The sequence below is a fragment of the Lissotriton vulgaris genome, chromosome 8 (assembly GCF_964263255.1).
Source record: "Lissotriton vulgaris chromosome 8, aLisVul1.2, whole genome shotgun sequence".
Classification (NCBI taxonomy): domain Eukaryota; kingdom Metazoa; phylum Chordata; class Amphibia; order Caudata; family Salamandridae; genus Lissotriton; species Lissotriton vulgaris.
In genome coordinates this window covers 1368571095-1368590959 of record NC_141696.1, presented here as the reverse complement: position 1 = coordinate 1368590959, position 19865 = coordinate 1368571095, and the positions used below count along the sequence as shown (strand labels likewise).

The window sequence follows — 19865 nt, the reverse complement described above, 5'->3', positions numbered from 1 at the left end:
TCAAGGGCGGGTCCATCTGCGGCCATCCGAGGCCAGAGGAGGCCGGGCTGGGCCACACCCCTTGACTCCTCTGAAAAGGTACTTTGCATTGAACTTTTCCTACTGGATTGATACCATGACCCCACTAATTGCTGATTTGACTGTCTAGTACGATTCGAAATTTAGACCACAGACTTTTATGTATTGGTGAGAATTGAAGGAACTAATTTGCTTGTATACTGTGATCCACAACAGGGAGAGCCCATATACTAGCTTCCCCGTGGAAGGCCAGCGCCAGGGGATAGTGTAGTAAGTGTAAATACTTGCATCCCCTCTGATTGTTACTATGTCTAAACCACCGAAAATGCTCTCGGCAACAAGTAAAGCACACTTACCTTGTACACCTGATTCCGTAGGCTTAGAGCCAAATGTAGTCCTGTCTCGTAAATTAAAACCCACTGCCATTGACTTGATGCTGAGGAAAGTCTCAGGGTAGATTGAGCTTATGGAAAGGAGCTTGTCCACCTCCCCAATACCTATCCTAGTCACACCCACACAACCCAGGGATCCAAATACATCAGAAATCTCTTAAACTGAGATACTGGGAAACTCAACTGAGGGTATCCCCTGTGCCCAGTTGGTAGTAGAGACAGGGACAGACACTACTAGGGACAGTAATACAGTCACACGCAAAACTCCCAAACAGCGGGGCGGTAGAAAGGGCTAACCTCGAAAAATCAAATCAACCGCAAATGCACATCGTCTAAAAGACAATAATGATGTGAGTACTGTCGAAGTAGCACCACTCCACTCCGGCCCACCAGGATGGATGGACAAGGTAATCGGAGACCTAAAAAAACACCTCGAATCCCTTATCATAAGCCAGCTAAAACCAATTATTAGCAGGCTTGATAAAATTGTAAATGAACTGATTAAACAGGGAAAGTCAAAGGGTCCCACAAGTAGTAAGGTCATCCCAGACCCTATTCAATCAACCGCTACGCCAGTTGGTCAAAGGGTGGGTAAAAACAATTGTACCATTGCACAAGTACATGATTTTCCAGAGAGGGGGAATAATCAAAAGGAGATCAATAAGAACATAGATAAGGCTCAACAACATATATGTACGCAACCGGGGCAAACAGGGATTTCCATAACCCAAGATCTGTCTGAAACAAATCAAATAGACCACCCACCGAATGATAGACCAGAAAACTTCCCACCACACATAAACCTGCCCCCTGAAACATGCCCTTATGTTATTGTCTTTGTTGGGGTACCTGAACTTAGGGCTGCTGAGAAAGAATCACACTCACAACTGAAAAACAAGATCATCAAATGGCTGAATATACATAGGTCTTTTGAAAGGTGGGGAATGTGGGGAGATTCTTCATGTAAGACTAGCTAATTGGCTAGGTGGTAGAAGAAAAGACATCACAGGGGACTGTATTGTGGTGAATTTTAGGGACACCAATCTAGTGGAATATATTCTAGGTAATCCAAACAGGAATCAGACCAGTACCATACGCACCTTACCATTGGGATATTTCTATCCAACCAGATGGTTCTTTCATACTTAGATCTACTCTAACCGTAGCATAGGAAGGGCACCAGCCAGACATTGGGTCAGATTGCATGACCAAATAGGTCAGTTTACACCCAACCTAGATTACCCCCAGTGGGCAAACAGATTCAGTCTGTTACAATCTCTAGAGGAAAACGACTGACTACCCCCACTAGGAAATAGCCCAGAAAGGGTGGGTACAAGGGTGGAAACTGAACACAATGAAAAGGGGACCAGGGAAATTCTCGATGTAGATAGAACGGAAGAACCCCAAATAACAACGGGAGGGGAGGGCGACTATGGGGTGACTCAGCTAAGGAAGTCTGAACCCAGGCTAAATGAGATCCCAATGGAGGAAAATCAACTAGGGCAGGGCTTCTTCTACTGTCTTGGAATATAGCGGGACTGGGGGGGAAATTTGAAAATGAGGATTGGAGGAAGTACATCTGCGGCTTCCACATAATAACTCTACAGGAGACGTGGGCGATTGATTCCTCACCCTACCAGTTAGAAGGTTATAAATGTTTTTTTGTCCCAGCCTAAGAGGGCAGATCGGGCAGAGCAAAGGGAGGGTTAGCCTTGTATGTAGATCTTGACTTAAAAGGAACATGGACACAACCACCCTGGACCTCACATACTCTCCAGGCAGCGCTATTTCAAGGGCAAGGACTGAGGTTGTTGATATTACATTTCTACAACTAAGGGCCTGTAGATGGAAATAACATAGTTATTCAGGAACTAGAGTGTAGATTAAACCAAGAAACCAAGGAAAGGAAAGGGGGTGGGGAACCAATTGTCCAGGTTATGGGGGATTTTAACTGTCACCTTTGTCTAAAACTTTTCCCTGTAAGCCCGGACTGGTCATCCTGCCCGATAGAAAGTGGACCACATTTTGTTCATAATAAGGAGGGCACTTCATTAATGAAGCTACTAGACACCTATGCCCTCACACATACAATAGATTTGGTGGTCTTGGGACAAGATGGTACTCTCATACCTACATTTAAAGGCAGAGGTTGTTCTTCTATTATAGATTTTATGATAATATCTACTTTTGCTAAGGAACAGGTTAAAGAGGTGAGAACGGACTGGAGTCCTTTTAGTGACCACAACCCCCTAATTCTCGAAATTATATACAATGGTCTCTCAGTAAGGAATGATCTGGCAGACACCGAGGTGCGGCCAACGGATCAGGGGAGACGATTAGAGTGGTCAAAAATCAATACCCAGGAATTCTATAGAACCCTAATAGTAAAAGGCAATAATCAGATTCAAGATTGCTTAGAACCCACAGTGGAGGGAAGTGAGGTGGTCTCAGCGTTTGAGTCCTTAACCATTCTGGTTAATACTTTACTGAAAACTAAAGGACCCACAAAGAATTCAACACAACCTTGATGGTTTGACACTAGTTGCTCTCGGGCACTGAGAGACCTAAAATGCTGTCTTAAAACTGTTCCGAGAGACAAGCAGAAAATAGCCCTCTGCAGACACATTTACAAAACTAAGGTCAAACAAAGGAAGACCACGCTCCAAATAAAAGTATGGGCTGATCTGAGGGAAGCAGGCGAAAACAGGGATTACAATAAATTTTGGAAATGTATCAATAGGCCGTGCTTTCAAGACAGCAGTGCACCTGCAATTAGTACTAATATACTTCCCGAGCAGTGGGTGACCCATTTCAAGGGCCTTTATAATCACCCCTGCGACACAGTTCCGGTAGAGGTTGGGAAGGGGTTCGGCCTACGGAACTAGAATTTTCTTTACAAGAAATCACCGAGGCCATTCAAGGTCTGACGCGAAATAAGGCCCCAGGGCCTGATGGCACGCCACCAGACCTCTACCTAAGTAACATTGATCTCTGGGCTCCCATCATGACCAGGGTACTAAATATAGCCATAAAATCCGGACTCCCACGATCTTGGTCTACAGCACTAATTGTCCCTATCTTCAAGAAGGGGAGTAGGGACAATCCTCAATGCTATAGACTAATATCGCTCTTTGAAGTATCAGCCAAATTATTAGGCAGGACGGTTTTAAAACGCCTTACATCATGGACAGAAGAACATCATACCCTGGCAGACACACAATATGGATTCAGATCGGGTAAATCAACCAGCGATCAATGCCTCAACATCTATCTACTAGTTGCTAAATACACAAAAGCTAGCAATGGAACAGTTTACATGGGATTTATGGACTTGGCCGCTGCCTTTGATAACGTGAACAGGAATAAACTCTGGGCCCTGATGAGCAACCTGGGGATTGATCCCGGTCTTATAAACATCTTAAAAGAATTACATTGGAACACCACTGCTAAGGTCCGCTATAGCGCGGGGGGGGGGGGAGCACTGATCCCTTCCCGTGCACTAGCGGAGTGAGGCAGGGGTGTATCCTTGCTCCCTTTTTATTCTCATTGTACATAAATGACCTAGAAAGAACATTGGTTGCCCTGAATACTGATTGCCCCAAAGCAGGAACGCGTCACATTCCAATACTGTTGTGCGCGGATGACGCAGTCCTGCTGGCACGAACAGCATTGAGCTTGCAATATCTGGTTGATGGATTCGTGAAGTTCATGGACAATTTAGATCTGACCGTGAACTTGAGCAAATCCTTTGTGATGGTGGCAGTCAAAAAACCCTCTAAGAAATATGTATTTAAAATGGGGGCCCACATCCTAGAAACCGTAATCACCTTTTCTTATTTAGGTCTTCCATTCGATGGGGAGATTAAGTTTGATTCCTTAATTAAGGAAAGGTGTAGAAAATTGGCTTCTGTAAACGGTGTAATATTAAACTCTGCCCATAGGCTGGGTCGCTGGTCACCAGAACAAATAATGACCTTATACAGCGGCATAAGCACTGCAAAGGCTATCTATGGGGCAGAGGTCTGGGGTTTTAGGGAGGTAAAACAATTACAAGTAGAGGAAGACAAATTCCTCCGGAGGATTCTTAAGACACCACAGAGTATCCCAGCAGAAATTGTACACACTGAGCTAGGGATGCCATATATTACCGATCAGGTAAAGGTGAGACCTATCCTGACGTGGCTCCATATCTGGGTAAACCCGGAGGCGGAACTAAGCAGGATAATAGTCAAAGACTGTTTACAAAAAGATAAGTGCCTTCGTATCCCATGGTTAAATTATGTCAAGGAGACATTATAGACCAGCATACACTTTTCAGGGACCCGATTCTGATCACCACCTCTTGCAAACACCAGATAAAAAAACGGCTATTAGAAAAATATGAACGGGGCAGATCAAACACTGACTCACTAAAAAAATCAGTAGTAGCACATCGCTTAGTAAGCAATGGGGAAGGTATGGAACCTTATTTATTTCTGATGTACAATCAGCAAGATAGATTTTAACGTGTCGTTTTAGGCTCAATTTGTTACCTAATATTTTAGCTTATCCCTCTGGTTTTACCTTAACAATTGAGCAGAAGGGTGCCTGCGGCTGCGACAATAGGTCTCCGCAAGACACCCTTCATTTTGTACTTTTATGTTCATTTTATCGAATCCCTCGACGTAGATTTCTTGTGGATATTTTGAAAGAGTTAAAATTCTGCCATGCTAAGACTGCATTACTTTTTCTGCAAAGAGCAAATGACATGCACACTTTATCCTCTATTATAAGCTTTTTAAAAGTTGCAGTAAAATTAAGAAATACGAGCGGTTGAGTAACGCTGTTTAGAATACCTTGGGCTAGATGTAGGTAGGATAGATTTACCGATTTTAAATTACCAAATTTTACCGATTCGGTAATTGAAAATCGGTAAATCTATGGTGGCGACATGTAGGTATTCCAGATGTGCTGGAATACCGAATCGGATGATTTCGGTATTTTTTTTTTTTTTTTTTTTTTTTTTGGTGTAAGAATTTTATTGCACTTTTTTAACATACAGAATATAAATCGTTTACCATCCATGGTGCACTCGCCTACAACCACATCGGGCCGGCCCCCTGCAACCATGGTTACGAGCAACTGTTCCCGAACTACACAGCCCATCAGCCGACATCCAGCGGACCGGCGGCGTATTGGTAGATAGAAGTCCGTCGCGTATCAGTGCTATGGTCGCGACCTTATACATCAATAATCTTACTTTTCTCGGTTTTTTTTGTATAGTCAACTAAAACTTTAACGTAACTATACAGTCCCCAACTTGTAGTTTCACCTCTATACCCCTTCCTCTGCATCACAGCATCCTCCCCCCCAGGGGCCTGCACTGTATAACTGTTTGTCTTTTGTTGTCATCCACATGTATTCATTCATATAGCTCACGCCACAGAATTGTCTGCGCCATGTATAAGTAAGTAGTCTCGCAGGTATCCCCAGTAATCTTTGGGCCTAGAGCCGATCGGCAGTTCTTCCTCATATGTATTAAGCGTGTCTCGGCAGTACACCATGTCCTCAATCCAGCGTTTCACCTCTGGTGCCTTCTTACTGTTCCAGTGGATTGACACTCTTCTTTTAGCCAACAGGAGTGCGACCGCACAGAATTTACGCTTCAATGCACGCAGGTGCGGAGTGATACCCAACAGGCAGATCTTTACATCACATGACATGTCTACCCCCAGCATTTCGTTCATGACCTGCACAACTTGTTCCCAGTATCCCGCTACCTTTCTACAGTGCCAGGCTAGATGCATGAAGTCGGCCCCTGCCTGGTTGCATCTGCAGCAGTTGGAGTCTTCTCGTAACCCGTGTTTGTGTAGTCTGTGTGGGGTGTGGTATACCTGATGTAGATACTTGTAATGGATTATTTTCAAGTTCCCGTTAGGGGTGAGCATGCCCGTCAACATGCATGCGGAGTCCCATTCCTCCTCCGTCAGAGGTTCAACGAGCCCCGCGCTCCACCTGTCCCTTGCCTTGATTGTGTTGTGCCCCACTGCCCCTTGCGCACTAGCATAGAGTTTAGATACCATGTGAGACGCCTTGGGAGTGGTTAGGAGTAGCTGTAAAGGTGCAAGCGTAGGTGGCTCCTCCGGATATGACGGGTAGTGTTCACGTATTGCTCTATGTAGCCTGTAAAAGTTGAAAGTAAACAGCTGAGAGGGGTTTGTGATGTAGTGCAGTTTATCGAGTGTTTGGAATTCACCATCCCTGTATAGGTCCCCCAATGCGTCTATTCCGGCCCGCCTGAACAGATCCATTCCCACCTGTTCCTGCGTCACCGAGAGGGCTGGGTGGTGCGCCAGTGGTAGAGTAGGTGCATATATGGGCAGACAGTTCGCTTCCTTGCCTAGGAGCCTCCACGCTTCCACCGTTGCGTCTACTGTGTTAATGTCACGTTCATGTAGTTTGGTGCGTTTGTGCGTGAGCATACTAGTCAGAGGAATTGGGTCGGCGTCGCCCTTCTCTACCGCAACGTGTGTCAGAAATGGCACTTCATGATACCAGAAGTGTGCGTATTGTGCCTGCGCACATAAATAATAGAGATAAAAGTCTGGCACTTTGAACCCTCCTCTAGCGTATGGCAAGGTCATGGTGCGCAGGTCCATTCTTGCTTGTTTGCCCGCCCATAGCAAGCTGAGCACAAGCGTCTTGATGTTACGGAAGACAGCAGCGGGTGGTTTTATGGGGATGTTGTTGAAGAGATAGAGAAATTTCGGTAAGAGTACCATTTTCACTATCGCCGCCCTGTCAGCCAATGATAGAGGGAGTCTGTTCCATTTTTTGATTTTATCCTCTAGGGATGCTACTGTCCGCCCATAATTTGTTCTGACGACTACCTCTGGGTCTCTGTGGAACCATATACCCAGATATTTTGTGGGTTCCTCTTGCCACTCTAATGGATAATCCAGGGGAGTCGGTTGCGTGCTGTCTGTGAGCGCTAATATCATGGATTTATCCCAGTTAATTTGTAAGCCGGCCTGTTGACCAAATTTGATATATTCCCTCAGGAGAGGATTCAGGTGTTGGTCAGGGTTTTTGACATACAGCACCATGTCGTCCGCGTATAGCGAAATGTGTATGGGACGGGAGGGCATTTGTATCGCCGAATGATGATAGTGTTGTCGAATTTTGCAGGCTAGAGGCTCCAGCACCAAAGCAAAAAGCATTGGAGAAAGCGGGCATCCTTGTCTCGTGCCTCTGCAGATAGGTATGGGTTCCGATATATATCTGTTTACTCTGATGCGTGCCGTCAGGTTTGTGTAGAGCATCGCTATCCATCCCTGAAATATCCATGGGAATCCCATGCGCACCAGCACCGCGCGGATAAACGGCCAGCCGATGGTGTCGAACGCTTTGGCCGCGTCTAACAGGACGGCCACTGCTTTCGTCTCTGGTGCCAGATAGTGCGCGAGCGCGAACAGCGTGCGGGTGTTGTGTGTGGTGGCCCTGTCCGGGATAAATCCCGACTGGTCTGGTCGGATTAACATAGGCATGAGAGGTTTTAGCCTGTCCGCCAATAGACTAGCTATGATTTTGGTGTCTACGTTTAACAAAGACAGCGGACGGTAGGAGTCGCATTTATCTGCGTCCTTGCCAGGCTTTAATAGCGTGATGAGCAGGGCCTCTCTTAGAGACGCCGGCAGAGTCTGGGCTTCGTGTGCTGTTCCGTACATCTGTACTAAGTGCGGTGCAAGTGTGTCAGCGTATGCCTTATAGAATTCCGCCACAAATCCATCTGGCCCAGGTGCTTTGTTATTTGGTAATCGTCCGATGGTGTCCGTGACTTCCTCAATTGTGATTGGGCGCTCCAGATACTTTCTATGTCCATCTGCTAGCCAAGCCATCTCTATGTCCTCCATGTATTTCAATAGGTCCGTCTGTGACGGTGAGGGGTGTGCTTCATATAGTGTGCCATATGTGTTCATGAATTCTCTCAGGCTGCCTTTAGTGTCAGTGATTACCTCCCCGGTGTTGGTGGTGATGGTTGTGACATTTTGTGGAGTTCTGCCTGCGCATATCTTAGCGGCCAGCTCCCTGCCCGGTCTACCCCCTTCGCCATACCTCCTTGCGGTTGCTCGTTTGGTCACATAGTTCAATTCGTCTGTCGCAAAGCTGGCATGTTCCGTTAGTAGCACTTGGATATCCCCCAAGAGTTTAGTGTCTCCTGTTTGTGTGTATGCCTGCTCTAGGGTTTGTATGGCCCGTTCACGTGTGCGTAGTTGTTGCCTAATGTCTTTGAGGATTCCAGACGCTGTGCTGATGCATACTCCCCGGATGGTAGCCTTGAAGGCCTCCCACAGCAGGCCTGGGTCCTCCGTCGTCGGACTGTTAATATCAAAGTATTCCCTTATTGCCTTATGTATGGTGTCGACATATACCGGGTCTCTCAGTGCAGACGCCTGAAAGCGCCAGGTGAAGGGGGGTGGATCGTAGTGGGGGATGTCTATTTCTAACAGCACCGGACTGTGATCTGAGAGTGTGCGTGGTAAGTGTGTAACATCTGTCACCCATGGGAGTATATCTTGTGAGCCCAGCCAGTAGTCGATCCTGGACCAACTATTGTTCGCCGCATTTACGTGTGTCGCTGCGGTCGCCCCGGGGTTACGAACTCTCCAGAAGTCCACCAAATGTAGGTCGTCCATAGCGTCCCCCACCACCGTCCTAGCATTCCCATGTTGTTCTAATGTGTGCGCTGCTCTATCTAGTGCGTATTGTAGTGTGACATTGAAATCCCCTCCCCACAGTATTTGAGGTGTTGTCATGCTTGCAATATTGTGCCATACTTTGCTGTAAAACCCCGGGTCGTCCACATTAGGGCCATAAGTGTTCACCAGTAGGATCTGTTGGCGCCTGAGCCTTCCGGCCAGCATTACGCATCTCCCTGCAGTGTCTCGCTGTATGTCTGTAACCTCCAGGCCCGTACCCTTCCTGACCATTATACTAACGCCCCTGGAATATGTCGAATAGCCAGAGTGAACCACTGTTTCGGCCCAACGTGACCCCAGTGTTGAGGATCCATCCCGCTCTAGGTGCGTTTCCTGTAAAAAAACAATATCAATGTGCAGTCTGTCAAAATACGCAAATAGCCGCCTGATCTTTTTCGGGTTGCCCAGCCCCCTCACATTCCAAGTGATCAGTTTAAGCGTGCCCCTACTAGACATATATACGCGTAAGGAAATGTATTAACCACAACGAATACCTTGCGTGCCTGCTGAATCGCATGCATGCATCGCCGTGCCTTGCAACATGTGGAATTGACAACGCTAAGCACATACATGGAACAGTGTTCATCGGACTGTGCGCCCCAAAGGAGTTCGCCATGCATCTCAGACACAGAGGTTTCAGTCTATTAGAACTTAGTTGTCTCAATTTCCCCCCACCCACTTTAGCGCCCAAACTTTGCCAAAGCCATCCCTGTATTAACATAAACTTCAACAGAACTGTCGTCATCCAACATAGTTCGGGGTACACCCTCCTGGGGGTGTCACCAGGTTCACACATCTCCATCCACATAGTGGATGTGGACGGTCACATGTGTGCTATACTAGTGAATAGTTTACTTGCGATTTCTACCAACCCCGTTTCTCCCGCCGGCCTGTCCGGCTTTGCTTAAGCATCCGATATCCGTTACGCTGTCATCCCCTTTGTCTCTAGTCCTAGTTCGAACTCGAGGCGACACCCAGCAAAGTATGCAGTGTACCCTTCACCGCCATTAGTCAAGCAAGAGGCCGGTCAAGGGCACGGCCACCCACCCCCGCCGCTCAGTTCAGTAGCCAGCCCAACCTGCCCGCAAGCGCACTGCTCATACTCACGGCCGGAACAGCACCATCGCGGCTTCCCATACTCAGGGATATCACTCACTGCATGTCCGTAAGTGCTTTTCCGGTCCATTTGCCACCACCCACGTTGCATTCACTGTCTATGCGGTTATCCGCAGGTGTCCGTGCATAGAAAAATCCGTTCCGCGTATACGTAGTACCAACTTGTCGCCAGCCCGCAAATGTTCCAATGCCCTCATTCCACATCGCTGGTCGGTTCATTGCGGTCTTGTTGTTTCCTCCGCTTTCCTTGTAGCTTGATGAAGTCTTGCGCCGCTTGTACCGTAGGCAGTATGACAGGTTTCCCGCCAGTAAGGACTTTGAGTTTTGCTGGATACAGCATGGCATATTCCATGCCCAAATCTCTCAGCTTTTTCTTGACGGGGGCAAATTCTTTTCGAGCCAGCTGTACCGCCATGGTGTGGTCCGGGTAAAACTCCAGAGTGTTCCCCTGATGTGTGATTGTCCCCCGCTCTCTCGCCATCCGCAGGACCGTGTCCCTGTCCCTGTAATTCAGCATACGTGCGATGACCATTCGCGGGGTGGCTCCGGGTTTCGGCACTGGGGCCAGGGATCGGTGTGCTCGCTCCACTAGGAACACTGGAGAAAGATGATCTGCCCCGAACAGCTCCTTGAGTAGGTTTTCTACGTAGGTCTCCATTTTCCCTGTGTTCGTGGACTCCGGAAGGCCAGAAATTCGAACGTTGTTCCGCCTGGACCTAGCTTCCTGGTCTTCCACCCTCGCTCTCAGGACCTCCACCGTTTTCACCAGGGCTTCGCATGTCTTGGCTGTGGTGCTCTGTTCGTCCTCGAGCTTCGAGATTCGCTGTTCTGCTTCCGCGTGGCGCCCTTCGTGCTGCTCAATTTTCGCCGCCATGTTGTCGACCCTCTGCACCACGTTATCCAGCTTGCCGTTCATGTCTTGTAAACTCTGCTGTATCGCCCTCAGCACCGATTCCATGCCCGTGCCCTCTGGTAATTCCCGGCCCCCTTCCGCCTCCGATTCCGCAGGGTTGTTTTTCCCTTGGTTTCTCCTTTCGAATTGGAGCTTGGGCTGGTTCCGGTCGGGCTTCCCCATTCTGAGACGTCGCTTTGCTTGGTGTCACTCAGTAGAGCTGGGGCCGCTGCTCTATAATGGGCTCGAGGTGCAATCAGCACAGGTCACCGGTGTCTCAGTCCCCCCCTCTTGCTCCGTGCGTGGACAACAACGGGCTCACTCGTTGATATGTAGGCCCTATGCAAGGCCTTGGACGTTGGGTGCTGTAGGAGCCTCACTGTGCTGGACTTGGTTGTGGCACTGTGGGGGGTACGGGTCCTCATCCACACTCCCCACTGTGTGAGTGGTCGCCCTCGAGCTGTCGTTGTAATGAGCGCTGTGAGGCCGCTTGGACGCTGGGTGTCTCCGCGTATTTCTCCTGCAAGCCTCCGTTGTGGTGTGGCAGTACTCACTCAGAGTGCTCGGAATTTCCGCGATGTCGAGTGCTCCACATGCGCTCGCTTTCTGGTCGGGGAGACCCTGTGCTGGTTCCACGCGCCTCCGCCTCGCCTCGCCTCATGCGCTGGTGTCCCCACCAGCTTGCGATGTGCCCCAGCCTGCAGGATTGTCTGTAGATGCCGCCGGTGTTGTGCGTTCCACGGGCGCCGCCATCTTGCCCTCAGTGGAACGCACGCCGTTTGTGTGTGGCGCTGAGTTCAGGGGGACAGCGGAGGCTCCCCGAGTCTTAGGGGGTGCGAGGCAGCCGCACATCCATCCGCGCCGGGTGTCCGCAGCGGTCCACTTGTGCTAGGGGCCATCAATTACCTCGGGTCATCGAGCCTTCTGGGCGGCCATTTTGTGCGGCGTCCGCTGGGGCTCCGGTTTTTCGGATGTTTCTCCTTCTTACAGCACAGCTGGACGTGGCACCGGGTCTGAGGACGTCAGCCCCACATTCCGATGCACGATTCTATATTTTGCGTGCAGTCCGGCGGGGTTTTTGCGGGTCGGATTTCGTGAAGAGCACGACCGTCCGGCGGAGCTGACTCGCTAGCCAGCCATGCCGCAGTGCGCCCTCTAGCGCCCCCATGATTTCGGTATTTACCGATTAACACCTTGGCTGCTAGGCGTTTTCCCCCTCCTGTGCTGGGAATTACCATTTTGCTGTTTCCATGACGAGCTGAGCTCGTCATCAGCACACAACACCCGTGGGTGATGACGAGCTGAGCTCGTCATCAGCATCGAAAGGGTTAAGTAAATACCGAATCGGTAATGCCCATTCATTCCTATGGGCTTTGAAGCCCATAGGAATGAATGGGCATTACCGATTCGGAATTTACCGAATCGGTAAATACCGATTTACACAAGGGTGCAGGGGGTGTCACTTTGACACCCTCTGGCACCCCCAAAACAGGCTCGGGTGCCATGTGGCAGGCATACATGCCCTAAGGGCAGGTCTTCCTGTCACATGGCATAGGTGTGCATGCACACAGGTACATGCACACCGGAATCGGTATTTTACCATCAAATTGGATTTGATGGTAAAATACCGATTCGTTAAGGCTCCTGGGACTCTGAAGAGTCCCACCTACATATGGGTGGCTCAGGATCGGTACATTTACTGATTTTTTATTTTACAGAATCGGTAAAATTACCGATTCGGTAATTTTACCGATTCGGTAAAATAAAGCCCCCTACATACCATTTACCTATTTACCGATCGGTAACGGCCGAAAATACCGATTTTCGGCCGTTACCGACCGACCTTCATCGGGCCCCATATGTTTTAATTGTATAACATTTGTCTTAATGTATTTAGGTTCAGAAATGTAAATGATGATTTTGTATAAATGAATTTTTATGATCTTTTTTAATCATCGAAATAAAGATTTACTGAACTGAACTGAAATGCCAATAAAAATATGTTTGAAAAATAAAAGAAAAAGAAGGGTTATCGTTCTTTCAGTCTCATCATTTTAAAACTGAAGTATTTTCAATATTATATTCAACAAAACCATGGTTGCTGCTTTTTTATTTTAAGCAACTAACAACCATTGACAAAGCCAATAGTCCTGCCTTGTTGTTGGTGTAATGATACTTGCTGTATTATATATCTTGATGCAATGACAGAAACAACATAATACCAGTGTGGGGGTAGGGGATACTATGCTAAGCTCAGATTTTTACTATAGGTGTTTTAAGACACCCCCTTAATTATATCGAATACCCCCTTTGAAGAGACCCCCCAGTTTTTTTAACCCCACTTAAGGCCCTGGAAACAACACCATGTCACAGTCACCTCACATCCTGGCACTGTGCATCATGCATGACTTCTACGTTTTCAAATTGCCTATGTGCAGGGGCATAGTGAACTCTACCCCACCCCACCACACCCCACCCCTTGCTTTAGGAACTGCAGCAGGGGTGAAGTTCTTGGCGGGCCTCTTCTGTCTGCAACTCTGCAGACAAAGGCTCAGCTCACAATGTGAAAAGGTGGGTGAGTAAATAAGTTTTAGGAATGTGTGAATGGCTGGATGGATTACTGAAAGGATGAAAGGGTGAATGGATAGATAATGAAAGAAAGGATGGATGGGTGAGTGAATGAGTGGAAGTATGGATGAGAGAACAGGTAAATAGATGGATGTATGGGTGGAAGTGCAGATGGATGGGTAAAAGGGTGGATGGGTGTGTGAAAGGATGGATGGATGGATGGATGAGTGGAAGGGTAGACGATGGGCAAGTGAATGGGTAGATGGATGAGTGAAAGGATGGATGGATTGATGAATTGATATGTGAAAGGGTGAATGGATGAGTGAAAGGGTGGATGTAAGGATTGATGAGTGAGTGAAAGGGGGTAGATGGACAAAAGGGTGGATAGATGAGTGAAAAATTGAAAGGGTGGATGGATGAGAGAACAGATGGATGAGTGAAAGGAAGAATGAGTAATAGGATCAATGGATGGATTCATAAATGGATGAGTAGATGGGTGGGTGGATGGATGGATAAGTGAAAGGGGGATGGAGAGAGAAAGGAAGGATGAATGACTGAAAGGGTGACTGGGTGGAAGGATAAGTGACTGGGTGGATGGATGAGTAAGTGAATGGATGGGTGAAAGGGTAAATGGCTGGATGGATGAGTGAATAGATGGATGGGTGGAAGAGTGGATAGATGACTGTATGGTTGAATGGGGTGAAAGGGTGGGTAGATGAATAATGGATGGATGAGTGAAGGGGTGGATGGAAGGATATATGGTGGATAGGTTTGCAAATGGTTGAATATGTTTGGATATAGATGTGCACACAGATGGAAGGACAGAATGAATGGTGATAGACTGAATGGTAGATAATAGAAGGATTACACCTTGTAGCACCCATTATTTTAAATAACATTTCCTATACATTGACATTCATGTTAATATGAGTCATTGTCTCTATGTAATGTGTGTGTGATGTAATGCACTCCAACACCCTGCCCTACATACTTAGGATATGCACATGAAGACGGTCAAAGTGAAGATGAGGGGCACCATTTTAGGGTGGTAGTAAGGCAGGAGTGGCCGGACCGGGCATCGGGTGTTTCCAGTGGCGGCTGGTGACATTTGAAAGTGGTGTGGCGTAGCGCGCGAACCCGAACAAACCCCGTCCACTCCCCACCCCCGAAAAAAATGTCTTTATGCATGAACTGGCTTGGCCGTTCATGCTGAACTGTTCCGATTGGAGCAGGGTGAAGACTGGTTTGCGTATAGCTGGGACCAAATTAAGGTGACATGGTTTGCACTGTGCACAAAAACAACAAATTGGAATGCAGCCTGTGTAATCACCTGATGAATTCAAGAATTCCATCCATCACTTTTTTGTATTCTTTAGGATGTTTATTGAGGTCAGCTTACTTGAATCCGCCACTGACTCGGTGACACCACAGACCAAATGTTGTGGCCCCTGGGAAAACGTTTGCTAGTACCCATGGTTCGTAGCAACGAATTATTCCCCGAGGGTCCAGCTTCCCACAAGCAATAAGGGTAACATCCACAATTAAAGCGTAACCCCCTAGGAAACATCTGTTCTACATTTATGCAAATGATCTACTCGAAGTCAAGATAATTTCCAAGTTACTGGCTTGTGGGGGTTTATTTCACCAGCATTGGGGGCAGAGACACGAATCCCGAGACACACATGTCTGCCATGCTCGCAGGTCGAAGCCTTCCTCAGATCAGGAGGAAGTACATCTGGTTTCTTTGTCCAGAGTTGTCTCTGCTAAGCGCTCCAAATTTTGGCTAAATGGGGAACCGAGGTACATCTGAGGGTGTGCCACCGATCACACAGTTTGTTTAACAGTAGCTAGGCATCAACATGCTTCTGTGCTCATTCCTCCCAGCACTGAGGCAGTCTTTGACGGAAGATCCAGGATTGGCTGTGGAGCAGTGTAACTCCCTGCCCCATTCGGAGACCGGGGGCTGCGGCATGAGGCAACCCTCGGTCTCCCAAGGGGGAGGCTACTGCGCATGTTCGAGCTGGTCAGAAAAATGAGCAGCCCGAAAGCAAACATGCGCGCCAGCGCCAGTAGCACTGCTGAGCAGCGTGAGCACGCACGCTCACAACAACCCGTTATCTGGTGCGGCCGGTGAAGTTTCTGATGGCGGTGCGCATTGGTTGGTGGGGCAACGCCCGAACGCCCCAATGATCGCACCGCCGCTGGGTGTTTCCCTGGGAGGCTGGAAAGCAGGGGGGGGGGGGCTGTTTCATTACTGGGGGGCTGGCACTGCAAAGTTCCTTGTATAGCCAGTAGTTTTCAATCGACAATAAAAGCGGCCTCACTTATATTCAGGTGTGGTTAACCGTTGTCTGGTAACTAATGTACCTGCTGGATCGAAATGCGAATTTTGAATCGTCTAAGGTAGCGAGCTGCGGGCATATTGAACAAGCATTTACAATGCAATGGTTTTGGCATTGTTAAAGTTAGAGCTATTGGCATTGCTCATGACATTTTTATTTATTTTTTGGTTTTTAAAACATATAAATAAATGGCATTGTCACTTACAATGCCAATAGCTTCATTGCTCGCAAATGCGAGACCTATTGCATTTGCACCCACACAGAGCCACACATGCAAAGCCACCCACACACACAGAGTCATTCACATAGAGCCACCCACACACACACACAGCCAACCACACAGAGTCATTCACATAGAGCCACCCACACACACAGAGCCACCCACACAGAGCCACCTACACACACACAGAGCCACCCACACATAGAGCCACCTACAAAAAAATAAGCTACACACACAGAGCCACACACACACACAGAGCCACACACGAAGAGCCACACAGAGCCACACACACAGACAGAGCCACACAGAGCCACACACACAGACAGACAGAGCCACACAGACAGACAGAGCCACACACACAGAGCCACACACACAGAGCCCAACACACACAGAGCCCAACACGCACAGAGCCACACACACACACAGAGCCGCACACACACACAGAGCCACACACAAACACACACACACACACAGAGCCCCCCCACACACACACAGAGCCACACACACACAGAGCCACACTCAGAGAGACACACACAGAGTCACACACAGGGAACAGAGTCCAGAAAAAACTATCACAACGAGGGAACAGAATTCAGAAAAAACGATCACAACGAGGGAACAGAGGCCAGAAAAAGCAAGCACAACGAGGGAACAGGGGGCAGAAAAAGCAAGCACAACGAGGGAACAGGGGGCAGAAAAGCAAGCACAACAAGGGAACGGGGGCAGAAAAGCAAGCACAACAAGGGAACAGGGGGCAGAAAAGCAAGCACAACGAGGGAACAGAAAAGCAAGCACAACAAGGGAACAGGGGGCAGAAAAGCAAGCACAACGAGGGAACAGGGTGCAGAAAAGCAAGCACAATGAGGGAACAGAAAAGCAAGCACAATGAGGGAACAGAAAAGCAAGCACAATGAGGGAACAGGGGGCAGAAAAGCAAGCACGAGGGAACAGGGGGCAGAAAAGCAAGCACAACAAGGAAACAGGGAGCAGGAAAGCAAGCACAACAAGGGAAGGCAAAGTGCACTGACGAAAGACGGGCGGGAGGGCAAAGTGCACTGACGAAGGGCAGGCGGGAGGGCAAATCGCACGGGAGAAGGGCAGGCGGGAAGGCAAATCGCAAGGAAGAAGGGCGGGAGGGAGGGCAAATCACACGGAAGAAGGGCAGGAGGAAGGGCAAAGTGCACAGATGACAGGTGGGAGGGAGGGTAAAGTGCACTGACGAACGGCGGGAGGGAGGGCAAAGTGCAAGGATGAAGGGAGGGAGGGAAATGTACACGGACGAAGGGCAGGCGGGAGGGCAAAGCGCACAGAAGAAGGGCAGGCGGGAGGGCAAATCACACGGAAGAAGGGCGGGCGGGAGAGCAAAGCACACGGAAAAAGGGCAGGCGGGAGGGCAAATCACACGGAAGAACAGCAGGCGGGAGGGCAAAGCACACGGAAAAACAGCGGGCGGGAGGGCAAAGAGCACAGACGAAGGGCGGGCAAGAGGGCATAGGGCACAGACAAAGGACGGGCGGGAGAGCAAAGCTCCCGGGCTTAGGGCAGAGCGCACAGAAGAAGGGCAGGCGGATGGGCAAATCACACAGAAGAAGGGCAGGCGGGAGGGCAAAATGCACGGAAGAAGGATGGGTGGGAGGGCAAATCGCACGTAAGAAGGGCGGGCGGGAGGGCAAATCGCACGGAAAAAGGGCGGGCGGGAGGGCGAATCGCACGGAAGAAGGGCGGGTGGGAGGGCAAATCACACGGAAGAAGGGCAGGAGGAAGGGCAAAGTGCACAGATGACAGGTGGAACGGAGGGTAAAATGCACTGACGAACGGCGGGAGGGAGGTCAAAGTGCACGGTTGAAAGGAGGGAGGGCAATGTGCTCGGACGAAGGGAGGGGTGGGAGGGCAATGTGCACGGACGAAGGGCGGGCGAGAGGGCAAAGTGCACGGACGAAGGGCAGGCAGGAGGGCAAAGTGTACAGAAGAAGGGCGGCGGGAGGGCAAAGTGCACGGACGAAGGGCGGGCGGGAGGGCAAAGTGCACGGACGAAGGACGGGCGGGAGGGGAAAGCGCAAGGAAGAAGGGCGGGAGGGAGGGCAAAGCACACGGAAGAACAGCGGGCAGGAGGGCAAAGAGCACAGACGAAGGGCGGGCAACAGGGCAAAGTGCACGGACATAGGGCACAGACATAGAGGCATAGGGCACAGACAAAGGGCGGGCAGGACAGCATAGGGCACGGACGTAAGGCAGGCAGGAGGATATAGGGCACGGACAAAGGACGGGCGGGAGAGCAAAGCACACAGAAGAAGGGCGACGGGAGGACAGAGCACACGGAAGAAGGGCGACGGAAGGGCAAAGCGCACTGAAGAAGGGCAGGCGGGAGGGCAAAGCACACAGAAGAAGGGCAGGCTGGAGGGCAAAGCACACAGAAGAAGGGCGGGAGGGCAAAGCACATGGAAGAAGGGCGGGAGGGCAAAGCACACGGAAGAAGGGCGGGCGGGAGGGCAAAGCACATGGAAGAAGGGCGGGCGGGAGGGCAAAGTGCACGGAAGAAGGGAGGGTGGGAGGGCAAAGTGCACAGAAAAAGGGCGGGCGGAAGGGCAAAGCACACGGAAGAAGGGCAGGCGGGAGTGCAAATCACACTGAAGTGCACAGATGACAGGTGGGAGGGAGGGTAAAGTCCACTTGCTAACGGCGTGCGGGAGGGCAAAGTGCACGGATGAAGGGCAGGCAAGAGGGCATAGGGCACAGACAAAGGGCGGGCAGGAAGACATAGGGCACAGACAAAGGGCGGGCGAGAGAGCAAAGCTCCCGGGCTTAGGGCAAAGCGCACAGAAGAAGGGCGGGCGGGAGGGCAGAGCACACAGAAGAAGGGTGGGCGGGCAAATTGCACGGAAGAAGGGCGGTCGGTAGGGCAAAACACACGGAAGAACAGCGGGCAGGAGGGCAAAGAGCACAGACGAGGGGCGGGCAAGAGGGCAAAGAGCATAGACGAAGGGCGGGCAAGAGGGCATAGGGCACAGATAAAGGGAGGGCGGGACAGCATAGGGCACGGATGAATGGCAGGCAGGAGGACATAGGGCATAGGCAAAGGGCGGGCGGGAGAGCATAGCACACGGAAGAAGGGCGACGGGAGGGCAGAGCGCACAGAAGAAGGGCAGGCGTGAGGGCAAAGCACACGGAAGAAGGGCGGACGGGAGGGCAAATTGCACGGAAGAAGGGCAGGCGGGAGGGCAAATCGCACGGAAGAAGGGCAGGCGGGAGGGCAAAGCACACGGAAGAAGGGCAGGCGGGAGGAAAAATCACACGCAGAACAGCGGGCAGGAGGGTAAAGAGCACAGACGAAGGGCGGGCAAGAGGGCAAAGAGTAAAGATGAAGGGCGGGCAGGAGGGCATGGGGCAGAGACAAAGGGCAGGCGGGACAGCATAGGGCATGGACGAAAGGCAGACAGGAGGACATAGGGCACAGACCAAGGGCGGGCGGGAGAGCATAGTACACGGAAGAAGGGGGATGGGAGGGCAAAGCACACGGAAGAAGGGCGGGCGGGAGGGCAAAGCACATCGAAGAAGGGCGGGCGGGAGGGCAAGCACATG

General features: G+C 50.0%; 1 protein-coding gene across 1 annotated transcript in view; it reads right to left on the bottom strand.

The window, feature by feature from the left end:
* The window catches only part of IL10RB (interleukin 10 receptor subunit beta), a 432261-nt gene that overhangs the window by 8240 nt on the left and 404156 nt on the right, over nucleotides 1-19865 (bottom strand). The window lies entirely within an intron of this gene.